We start from the raw sequence: 12,524 nt of genomic DNA on the forward strand, positions 1-12,524 counted from the left end.
GAAAATGTAATTTCAAAAATATTTATCAAACTTAATGAGGAGATTTTCTGTTTTAGTGTCGTTGGTTGAGAGATAAATAATGGGCAGGGCAATGGGGAGAAATCCGCATTCTGTTCGGCATACTCTCATGGGATCTGAGGCCTCGGTTGAACGTCTTCCTGGAAAGACGGCACCACCGACAGTGCAGCACTACCTCAGTACTGCACTGGAGTGTCAGCCTGTATTATGTGCTCAAGTCTCTGGAGTGGGGCTTGAGTTTGCTGCCGCTGAGCCACGGCTGACACCTAAACTCAGTTCATTCGGCTGGAGTGAAATGATGGAGATAAAGGGAAAAATGATAATGGAGTCAAACTTCAACTTGGCGCCCTAGAAAAATCGCGCATCGTAATCGGCCGCCCTTTATAAAAACCGCCGGAGTTATGTTTCCATCGATTTCATAAGCAATGATAATCAGGCCTGTCTCTAATGGGCGGGGTCGTCGTCAGTCAAAGATCACTCTGTGTCTGTTTAAACCAGGTGCGCTCACAATCCCGGATCAGTTAGTGCGTTCGTCTATTTTAAAGAAAAGCGATTCCAGTTGCGATGACCGAGTTGGGGAGTTTTATCTAAATGCGGCGGGGCTCATCTGGGATGTGAACCCAAAAGCTCTCGCATTTTAATTTGCAAAATATCCCTAAGCGAAAATCATGCCCCAAGACCAAGTTGCCGTCGATTTTGTCTGAAGTTGCATTAGGTTTCTCTAATAGTTCTCTTCTAACCCAGTTCGCAGAGGTCGAGTTCATTAATTTGAAATATGTTTATCTTTTCCTAAATCGACTTCTTTATATGAGCAGTTTTCCTCAATCTGCTCACTATTCTCCCCATAACAAGAAGGTCGGTGACAACCTAATTGTGGATATGGTGTTTGGGCGATTGTCTGTACGTAACTTCTGTCCTAGTAATTCTCAACATCATGTTCAGGTGAATCGTTGTTTGTGTTCAACATGATGTCGGAAACATGTGCAGATAACTCCTGAGTTTACACATCTTCTCGCTTGTGCCAAAGACTTAGTCACTGCTTTGAAATCGAATCTATTTCCTGCACATTATTCTTCGCCTGATAGTTGCTGGTTTAACAGTTAAAACTGGCCCCACCTTCCCTCCTGTCAATAAGTAATACTGAAGGGCTCCTTTAATACTCAAATCCCTTATTGGAACACGGTGGGCCTGAGGAACCTAAGTGCCCACGTGGAACAGCTAATAAGTAGATGGTTTGCGGAAATACCATTGTACCTTCTGCTCCGGTCGAAGTATCACACCACAAAAATATTAGCTGCTCTAGGTGAGGCTCGAACTCACAACCGCAGCATTTCGCCAAGCCTGATACTGTTATATAAGTACTGCGCGCTAACCGATTGCGCCACTAGAGCTGTGTTTTATATGGGTTAGTTATCCGTGCTCATTTACTTGCACATTTAAGGTTGTCTAATCGTGCGGGGGTGCAATGTTGTTTAATTGAGGTGCATTGGCTGGGTTTATATGAAATTGTGAAGCAGGAGTTACTCTCATGTGTTAGCGAGCTGGTCAATTTACCAAAGGCTGCAGCAGATCCTGGTGTCATAAACACTGAACATTTTTACCCAACTCCTAAAATACAGTCTGCAAAATGAGAACCGATGAAAATTCATCACAAGCAAAAAAAAAAACGTTTTAAAATTTTGCCCATGATTCGTTAACCATGTGGGTTACTGGTTGATTAATGACGATAACAACAAACTTCTCACACAGTCTAATGAGATGTATATAATAAATAAACAGTTTTCTTAAAGTTAACTCCTCGACATGGAATGGAATCGGTATCGCAGGGTAAGAGTATTTATAGATTACAATTGTTGTTCTGAGCTGTTTCTCTAATTATTTAATGAGCAGCAGTTTCCGAAGGTTATCACTTCCGTCTAAAGTACAACAGGTCCCTGGTTCAATCATGTTTTGCAGGTAGAGATTAATAAAATACATTAAGGGCCACGCAGAATTCTCCTTTTCTCTATACAGTTCTGTACATACTCAAAATCTACAGATATACCGATTGTGTGAGAGATCATTACAGGACCCTGCAGCGCTGCCTTTGTTAATAGCAACAGTTCGGAGCCGCATTTCAGAAGCGGCAACAAAACCATGAGTGAGTGTGGCCTCGACAGCAGCGAAGTTCAGGCCGTGTGTCCGGTCCCGCTTTCACCAAGCGCCCGCTGCCGGTGGAAAGCAGCGATTGCAGCCTCAGAGAGCAAAAACTGCCCATTGCTGTGAAACAAGAAATCACTGAAGCAGAGGAGCGCATAGATTTGCATCTGCAGCGTGCAGGTGAGGATGTAAAGTTTGATTTCGATCGACTCGTTGTTGTTGGAACCGCTGAAATTGAATCTCTCTCCAGCAGATGTTGCAGCTTTACGTATGAAAAGTGCCCTCGAGGTGCAATCGACAAATTTGGAGCTGCTGTGTAGTGGGACAAGTTAAAGGATCAGCACAGTTAATGCCGAGAACAAATTAAACAGTAGCTCAGGTTGATGAACCTTGCACTGGTGAGAATCCTGGATGGAGATTTAGAGGAAGCGACAGTGGGAAGGGCTGTACTGCGAATCTAATACTTCTCCAAGCACATTCCAGGCAAGTCATCGACATTAAAAAGAGGGCTTGGAACCGGAATGGAACAGCGGGCACACGTCTCAGTCAAAATGCAATGGACAATACATGACAAATCTATTTGATTTTACGTTTGATAACCAGTTGATTGGGCCTGTATTCTAGACAGAGTGACTCTTAAGTCTAGGGTTATGAATCTCGCTTTGTGGATTGTAGATTGAAATTTGCGAAAGGTCCCACGTGAGCTTCTTTTTAACGTCGACTTCTAATATTGGACTTGCACTCAAAACTTGTTCTAATCCACCTAAGAAATTATCGTTCAGGACACAAATCATTCTCCATTAATCTCCAGCGGCTTAGGAGGAAGGTCAATGCAAATGTCATGCAAATATCATGGCTTTAAAGACAAACAATTAAAGTATTGTTTTATCAAACAATCACAGGTGATGGTTGTAAGTATATTTGTGTGTGTCCATATTAGATACGAACGTATTTGTGAGTTGCTGTTGTGTTAGATGTAAATGCATTTGCACTTCTGTTCGTTACAAATATATTTAGATGTTTCTGCATTATTTATTTTTCTATTCGGTGGGGGAATCTGTGTCAGTTATACATGTATTTCTGAGCGCTTCAAATGTCCAGTCCGGCCCCATTCTACCTTCTCATTGCCCCCACGTGGGACACGGCAGACCATCTGTTACATTCGGATTCAACGTTTGCTTTTATTTATACTCAGAAAATGTGAGATTTAGAAAGTAATAACCCTGCATCCATCAGCCTCTCTGATACCCCCTGAGCGTCCCGTACTCCGTCTGATAGTCCCTGACCGTCCCTTACCTGCTCCAGAACGTCTTGAGTATCCCTTACCCTGTCTAGCACATCCGGAGGGTCCTTTACCCTGTCTGGTACATCGGGAGCGTCGCTCACCCTATCTGAAACATCCAGAGTGTCCCTTACACTGTCTGGTACATCGGGAGCGTACATTATCCAGTCTGGTACATGCGGAGCGTCTTTTACCCTATCTGATGCATCCGGAGCGTCCCTTACCCTGTCTGATACATCCGGAGCGTCCCTTACCCTGTGAGATATATCCGGAGCGTCCCTTACCCTGTTTGGTACAGCTAGACCGTGCCTTAAACTGTCTGGTATATTCGGAGCGTCAATTACCCTGTATGGTAAAACAGGAGCGTCCCTTACCATGTATGGCAAATTCGGAGCGTCCCTGAAACTGTCTGGTACATCCGGAGCGTCCCTTACACTGTCTGTTACATCCGGAGTGTCCCTAACCCTGTCTAGTAAAACAGAAGCGTCCATTTCACTGTCTGCTAAATCCGGAGCGTCCCTTAAACAGTTTGGTATATCCGGACCGTCCCTTCCCCTGTCTATTACGTCCAGAGCGTCCCTTACTCTCCTTGATAAATCCTGAGCATCCATTTTCCTTTTTGATAACCAGTTTGCCAAAATTGCATATTTTACCCCTCACCCGCAGCTATGTAGCACTTCCCGTCGCTCACGCTCATCAACTGTTTAGGGAAAAGCATCAACTACCAGGTGAACAAACCCAATTCTTCAGTTAGCCTCCCCAGTGCACTTCATTTCCCAAGGAATGTTCTTTTACAATTGGGCTGCTTTGGTTCCAAAGGCCGGCCCTGCTTTCGCAGAGCTTGTCTGTCGAGCGGTCCCGCAGGTCTAAATCTATCGACTGGTTTCAATGCACCAACTCAGGTTGGGGCGAATGGGACATGTGCCCCAGGAACAGCGGTGGGAGCAAAGCACATTTAGCGGTTTAAGTAGGTGACAGTGAATGTTAGCAGGAAAGTTACGATGAAATTGAAGGAGGAAAGTAAAGGAGGGCCATGGATTGTGCAAGGAAGAGAAATCTGTGCCATGACTCGGATTCGGACCGAGGTTGCTGCGGCCACAGCGCAGAGTACTAACCGGTATACGATCACGGCGCCACACATCAACTACTGGAGCTCTGCTCTGACCATCACAAAGTAACACACGGCACTGCTTAGAAAAGATGGAGGATAGGTGAAGAGTTACAAATCAGCACCGCCAGAAATTAGGAAGTGGTGAAATTCGACCCAGGCCCCGCAGCGACTGGAGCCTTCATCCAGAATGGCAACTAGTGCAGCCGCAGTTACATTTAAAAGAATTTTAGCCTTTTCAGACGAGAAGCTCTCCCCTAGAAATTCATTAAAAAAATGGCCCCGCTGGGAGTCGAACCCAAGATCGTCTTTGGCCAGCTAAGCCACGGGGCCGAATCCCAAAACAATTTCTCATCTCTACTCATTGATATCTACCAGTTACCAGTCACTATCTTCTGGACTCTCAGGCCGTTTTTTATTTCTCCCGCTCTCTTGTCTATTCCTCCACTGGTCCCGATGCTGTCTGTATCTCCCACTTAATTTAACTCAGTGTCAATCTGTGAGGTGATTCTGAATGATTACCCTATGTTTGTGTCTTATATGAAATAAATGAGGGGATCAGAAAATTCTTCCTCTAACACTGGTGAACTAATGAGCCAAAATTTATAACAAGATATTATTATTTGTGATGCAGCAAATACAATATTCCATTTGAAGGATTCAGGTTCAATTCTGTGCAAAAGAAACTTTGACCCCCAACGTGCTTGCAATTGGCCGCCTTTTAATTTGACGTCACAAACGTCACCATTGCACCTCAAGGTGATTAATATCTAAGAAACAGAGAAGTCATGCAGTGAAAGTGTATTTGTAGAAAGGGTTGTGAGACTGTGGAATGCACTGGCCCAGCAGAGCAGCAGATTTAAAACAAGGTTTAAAAACCAGCTGCGTGTGGGAGGAAGGGGAGAGGGAGGCAAGACAACCACAGAAGATCTCAACAGAAAATGCTGGAAAAACTCAGCAGGCCAGGCAACATCCGTGGAGAGAGAATTATTGTCAACGTTTCAGGTCGAAACACTTTGCCAAGACTGAAAAGCACAGGAAATGAAACAGATTAAAATGCCAGGTTGGGAGAGAACAAAGGAGAAGTGAAGAGACATTAGGAGATATAAAAATCGAGACGAGATGGTGATAGGAGTAGTGGAGACAAAAGATGGCTCTAGATTAGGTGTGAAATGCGCTGGCAGAATGGGAGACAGCTGCCATGTGGAAGAGAAAAAAAGGGGGGAGGGCAAAAATAAAGGTGTGGATAAAAAATATAAGTAAAAATCTAATGGGGCCGAGGTTATAATCTGAAATGTTTTAACTCTATGTTGAGTCTGGAAGGCTGTAAAGTGCCTAATCGGAAGATGAAGTGCTGTTCCTCGATCTTATGCTAAGCTTCCATGGAACAATGCAAGAGGCCGAGGATGGTGAGGTCTGAGTGGGAATGGAGCGGTGAATTATAATGACAGGCGACTGGAAGTTCGGGGTCATCCTTATGGATGGAACAGAGGTGTTCCGCACAGCAGTCACCCAATCTGCATCTGGTCTCCCCAATGTAGAGGAGGCCACATCGTGAGCAGCGAATACAGTATACTAGATTGCAAGAAGTACAAGTAAATCGCTGTTAACCTGGAAGGGGTGTTTGGAGCCCTGGACAGTGGGAAGGAGGGAGGTATAAGGGCAGGTATTGAATCTCCTGCGCTTGCACGGGAAGGTGCCGGGTGAAGGGGAAGGGTTGTTGGGGGTGAAGGAGGACTGGACTAGGGTATCACGGAGGGAGTGGTCCCTAGGGAATGCTGAAAGGGGAGGTGACTGGAAGATGTGTTTGGTGGTGGGATCACGTTGGAGATGGCGGAAGTGGTGGAGGATGATCCATTGAATGTGGAGGCTGGTGGGGTGAAAGGTGAGGACAAGGGGAACCCTATCATGGTTCCGGGATGGAGGGGCAGGGGTGAGGGCAGAAGCGTGGGAGATAGAATGGACACGGTCGAGGGCCGTGTCAACCACGGTAGAGGGGATTTCTCGGTTTTGGAAAAAGGAAGACATGTCGGAAGTACTGGGGTGGAAGGTGGCATCATCGGAGCAGATGCGGCGGAGATGGTAGAAACTGGGAGAATGGAATAGAGTCCTTACAGGAGGAATGGTGAGGAGGAATTGTAGTCCAGGTAGCTGTGGCAGTCAATGGTCTTGTCGTGAATTTTGGTCAACAACCTATCCCCAGAGATGGAGACCGAGAAGTCGAGGAAGGGAAGGGAAGATTCGGAGATGGACCATGTGAAGGTGAGGGAAGGATGGAAATTGGAGGCAAAATGAATGAAAATGTCTAGTTCTGGGCGAGAGCAAGAAACAGCACCAATACAGTCATCAATGTACCGGAAAAAGTGGTGAGGGAGGAGATTCGAGTAGGACTGGAACAAGGAGTGTTCCACATATCCCACGAAAAGGCAGGCATAGCTAGGTCACATGCGGGTACCCATAGCAACACCTTTGATTTGGAGGAAATGAGTGGAGTCAAAAGAGAAGTTGTTATCGTACAGGGAAGATCACCTTGGAATCCAATGGCACCGAATCTGATTTAAATCCCCCACTGTATTTAAACACATTTAATGTCATATTCACATTTTGAAGCATTTGAGCAATATTTGAGATTTAACATAGAAACATAGAAGATAGGAGCAGGAGTAGGCCATTCCGCCCCTCGAGCCTGCTCCACCATTCAATGCAATCATGGCTGATCATCCAAATTCAGTACCCGGTCCCTGCTTTCTGCCCATACCCCTTGATCCTTTTTGCCTTAAGAAATATATCCAACTCCTTCTTGAATATATTTATTGAATTGGCCTCTACTGCCTTCTGTGGTAGAGAATTCCATAGGCTCACCAATCTCTGGGTGATGAAATTCCTCCTCATTTCTGTCCTAAATGGCTCACCCCTTATCCTTAGACTGTGACCCCTGGTTCGGCACTCCCCGATCACCGGGGACATCCTTCCTGCCTTTAGTCTGTCCAGTCCTGTCAGAATTTTATAAGTTTCAATGAGATCCCCTCTCATTCTTCTAAACTCCAGCGAGTATAAGCCCAATCGACCCAATCTCTCCTCATACGTCATTCCTGCCATCCCAGGTATCAGCCTGGTGAATCTTCGCTGAACTCCTTCCATGGCAAGAACATCCTTTCTCAGACAAGGTGACAAAAACTGCACACAATACTCAAGATGTGGCCTCACCAAGGCCCTGTACAACTAGAGCAAGACATCCTTGTTCCTGTAGCCACACCCTCTCGCTACGAAGGCCAACATACAATTTGCCTTCTTAACTGCCTGCTGCACCTGCATGCGTACCTTCAGCGACTGATGCACGAGGACACCCAGGTTTCGTTGCACTTCCCCTTCTCCCAATCTATTGTCATTCAGATAACAATCTGCCTTCCTGTTTTTGCCACCAAAGTGGATAACCTCGCATTTATCCACGATATAATGCATCTGCCATGCTTCTGGCCAATCACCCGACCTGTCCAAATCATCCTAGAGTTACTCGGCATCCTCCTCACAGCACACACGCACACCCAGCTTTGTGTCATCTGCAAATTTGGAGATATTACATCAAATTCCCTTTTCTAGCTCAGTGATATATATTGTGAATAGCTGGGGTCCAAGGACTGATCCCTTCGGTACCCCACTAGACACTGCCTGCCACTCGGAAAAAGACCCGTTTATTCCAACTATTTGCTTTCTGTCTGCCAACCAGTTCTCTATCCAAGTCAATACCTTGCCCCCAATCCCATGCGCATTAACTTTACACGCTAATCTCTTATGCGGGACCTTATTGAAAGCCTTCTGAAAGTCCAAATACACCACATCCGCTGGTTCTCCCTGATCAATTTTACCAGTTACATCCTCAAAAAATTCCAGTAGATTAGTCAAGCAGGATTTACCTTTTGTAAATCCATGTTGACTTTGTCCGATCCTGCCACTGTTTTCCAAGTGCCATGCTATTACATCTTTTATAATGGACTCTAGCGTTTTCCCCACTACCGATTTCAGGCTTCCCCGTTTTCTCTCTACCACCTTTTTTGAATAGTGGGGTAACATTAGCTACCATCCAATCCATGGGTACTGTTCCAGATTCCATCAAATGTTGGAAGATGATCAGCAATGCATCTACTATTTCTCGGGCGAGTTCATTAAGTACCCTAGGATGTAGATTATCAGGTCCTGGGGAATTATCGGCCTTCAATCTCATCAATTTCCCTAACACCATTTCCCTACAAATGCTGCTTTCTTTCAGTTCCTCCCTTTCGTCAGACCCTCTGTTCCCCGACATCTCTGGGATGTTATTGTTTCCTCCTTTGTGAAGAAAGAATCAAAATATGTATTTAATTGGTCAGCCGTTTCTTTGTTCCCCATTATAAATTCCCCTGATTCTGACTGCAAGGGACCTACGCTTGACTTCACCAATCTTTTTCTCTTCACATATCTATAAAAGCTTTTACGGTCAGTTTTTATGTTCCCTGAAAGCTTACTCTCATATTCTATTTTCCCCTTCTTAATTAATCCCTTTGTCCCCCTTTGTTGAATCCTAAACTGCTCCCAATCCACAGGTTTACTGCTTTTTCTGGCCAAATAAATATGTCCTCTCCTTGGATCTTATGCTATCCCTAACTTCCCTTGTTAGCCATAGTTGAGTCACCTTTCTGTTTTATTTTTATGCCAAACTGGGACGAACAAATTCTGTAGTTCATCTATGAATGTTTGCCATTGCATATCCACCGTCAACATTTGAGTGACATTCTCCAATCAATCCTACCCAACTCGCACCTCAGACTATCATATTATGATCGCTCCGACCCAAGGGGCCTCGTACAACAAGATTGCTAATTAATCCTTTCTCGTTACATAATACCCAGTCTAAGATGGCCTGATCTCTGGTTGGTTCCTCGACATATTGGTGCAGGAAACCATCCCGTAAACACTCCAGGAATTCCTCCTCCACAGCATTGTTACTAATTTGGTTAGCCCAATCTATATGTAGATTAAAGTCACCCATGATGACTGCTGTGCCCTTATTGCACGCTTCTCTAATTTCCCTTAACGCTGTCTCTGATCTACAATATCTGCTTTATGTTTGTGAAATTATCATTGCTGAGATTAACCATTCTGTGCAGGATTAGTGGCTCTTTGCTTTGGAAGTGTGTTTTACGTTTTGGGACTTCACATCAATTAAAGTGCAAGTGGTACTGGGTTCGAATCCCGGACGCGCCCCAATACTTTAATAGAAGCACTTTCCTCGGCCAGGAGATTTTCAACAAGTCTTCAAATAATAACTGCCTGAAAATCAGCGTGTGTTCAGTACGTCACAAGAAAACGGCAATTTTATTATTTAAAGCAGGAATTCAGTCCCAGAAGTACCGAAACTGTGAGGTAAATATGTAAATCCATTTGTTTCCAGAAGCCTGCTCCACATTTTCCACATTGTCAATCTGGGAGGACGGGCAGGGCATGCGTGCTGTACAGGGCCTTTATTAACGGTTGTTTCTACCGTTTGGAAACAGAAATACTGAAATAAAAGGGACTTTTGGATGACTCCTTTTGGATAATAATGTTAGTTCGAGGTTGGTGAGAGGTTAAAGTCTCAGGACTGTTAATCCAGTTGGAAGATACGTGGCCTGAAAATGTTACAGTCCCCAAGTTAAACAATATTTTCTCTCCCTTTGCTAAAATTCTCCCAATTTCTCAACCTAATATTTCACCCAGCTCTAATGGAAAGAAGATGGAATCGAGAGCGCCTTCCTCCTTCCTCCCTTCCTTCCCTCCTTGCTTCATTCCCTTCCTCCTTGTTCGTGGCTTCCTGCCTCATTGGACAATGAGGCTGAATTTGATTTTAACTCTGTGATCGACATCTTATCAGTTCCAGTCCTAACCTCGTCTTTTTGCAGATTTATTCCAGTCTATTTGATGGAAACTCTCCAACATTTAATAAAACCGCCCATTAATGCCTGTGAGTTATAACAGGCTTTTTCAAGGTGAAGGAAATATTAGAGGAACAGAACAACTCCTGCACCAATCGAAATAGAGTCAGTGCCCAGCTCTGCTGTTCGGGGCAATCCTCGCCTCCTCGTTTTTCATTTTCACGTTGATGGGAAAATCTGAGAGCGAACTCCAATCTACACGGGCTTTACACTGGTTAACAGACATAAATCAAAGACCAGGGATAAACGGGTCGTTTTGAGGATGGCAGGCATTGACTAGTCGGGTACCACAAGGATCGGTGCTTCGGCCCCAGCTATTCACCATCTATATCAATGATTTGGATGAGGGGACTATATGTAACATTTCCAAATTTGCTGGTGATACAAAGCTAGGTGACAGGGTCGATTGTGAAAAGGAAGTGAGGAGGCTTCAAGGGGATCTATACAGGCTCAGTGAGTGGGCTAGAACATGGCAGATGGAAGATAATGTGGATAAATGTGAGGGTATCCACTTTGTTCGAAAAAACAGAAAGGTGAACAATTGGGGAATGCAGATGATCAAAGGGACGTGGGTGTCCTTGTATATCAGTCACTGAAAGTGAATGTGCAGGTGCAGCAAGTCATTAGGAAGGCAATTGATATGCGGGCCTTCATTACAAGACGGTTTGGGTACAGGAGTGAAGAAGTCTTACTCCAAATATATAGGGCATTGATGAGGCCACACCTGGAGTACTGTTTACAATTTTGATCTCCTTTCCTATGGAAGCATATACTTGCCATCGAGGGGCTGCATCGAAGATTCATGAAATTGATTCCTCAGATGGCAGGACCATCCTATGAGAAGAGATTGAGTAAACTAGGCCTATATTCTCTTGAATTCAGAACAATGAGAGGGGATCTCATTGGAGCATGCAATATTATTATAGGGTGGATGCTGGGAGAATATTTCCCAAGGCTGGGGAGTCTAGAACCAGGGGCCACAGTCTCAGGATAACGGGTAGGCCATTTAGGAATGAGATGAGAAGACATTTCTTCACACAGAGGGTGGTGGATATTTGGAATTCTCTAGCCCAGTTGGATGTGGAGGCTCTTTCATTGGGTATATTCAAAATAGAATTCGATAGTTTTCTGACTAGTAAGGGCATTAAGCGATATGCCGATAGGGCCGGTGAATGGATTTGAGGCAGAAATCAGCCAAGATCTCAATGAATGGCAGGGCAGGCTCGAAGGGCCGAATGGCCTACTCCTGTTCCTATTTCTTACCTTCTTATGTTCTTACACCCCTTGAAAGATTAACGGAAAAAGCAAATGATGAGGGAGCTGGAAGAAAGGGTTAACTTTATCCTTTGGAAATGAATTTAATTTCAAACATTTACCGATAACAGACCAGTGCAGTTTTCTGATTCGCAACAAGTCAGTACATTTTATTTCTGTTAATCTTTATCCCTACTCCCACTCTTCATAAAGAACACAGGGTCCCGTGCCACGGGCATTCAAAAACATTTCAATTATGGCCAACCTCCTGTAATCGCTGCTTTCACCCTCTAGCGATCTTTCCATTTATCCTCTATTTATTTCAATTACACACTTCAAAAGACTTGTTAAGATTAAGACGGAACACTTCCGATCTAACTGCAACATAACAGCAGGCCAATAGCTTATACTTAAACCCCCGTTGGCAGCTAGGTAGCGCTGCCTGTCGCTCACGCACTGCAAAAGTTTTGGGAAAAGCGCCAGCCAGCATCAAAACAAAACCCACTTCTTCAGTGAACAAGATATCACAAGATTCTCTAAGGAAATTTCGTGAACAGTCCGGCCGCTGTCCTTCTAAAGTCCAGTCCTACTTTCGCAGCACTTATCTGTCAAGTGGTCACACAGATCTAAGTGTATCGACTGGTTGTACACTGGTGCAAATGGGACATGTGCCCCCATGAACCGCGGTGGTAGCAGAGAGAACTTAACCACGTAACCACATGAAAGTGAATATTAGATTCAGGTAATACCACAGGCAAGTGACAATGAAATGTAA

The 12,524-nt window shown here is 44.6% G+C and overlaps 1 non-coding gene across 1 annotated transcript; it reads right to left on the reverse strand.

The window, feature by feature from the left end:
- Nucleotides 1-1,313: 1,313 nt before the first annotated feature.
- trnai-uau (transfer RNA isoleucine (anticodon UAU)) lies at nt 1,314-1,409 on the reverse strand. Its single transcript has 2 exons — nt 1,372-1,409; nt 1,314-1,349 (listed from the first exon to the last, which is right to left on the reverse strand). It is a non-coding gene; the product is annotated as a tRNA-Ile (tRNA).
- Between the last annotated feature and the right edge of the window lie 11,115 nt (nt 1,410-12,524).

The sequence above is a fragment of the Somniosus microcephalus genome, unplaced genomic scaffold (assembly GCF_052327205.1).
Source record: "Somniosus microcephalus isolate GS21.2 unplaced genomic scaffold, FLI_Smic_1.0 unresolved_chr1, whole genome shotgun sequence".
NCBI classification, from domain to species: Eukaryota; Metazoa; Chordata; class Chondrichthyes; order Squaliformes; family Somniosidae; genus Somniosus; species Somniosus microcephalus.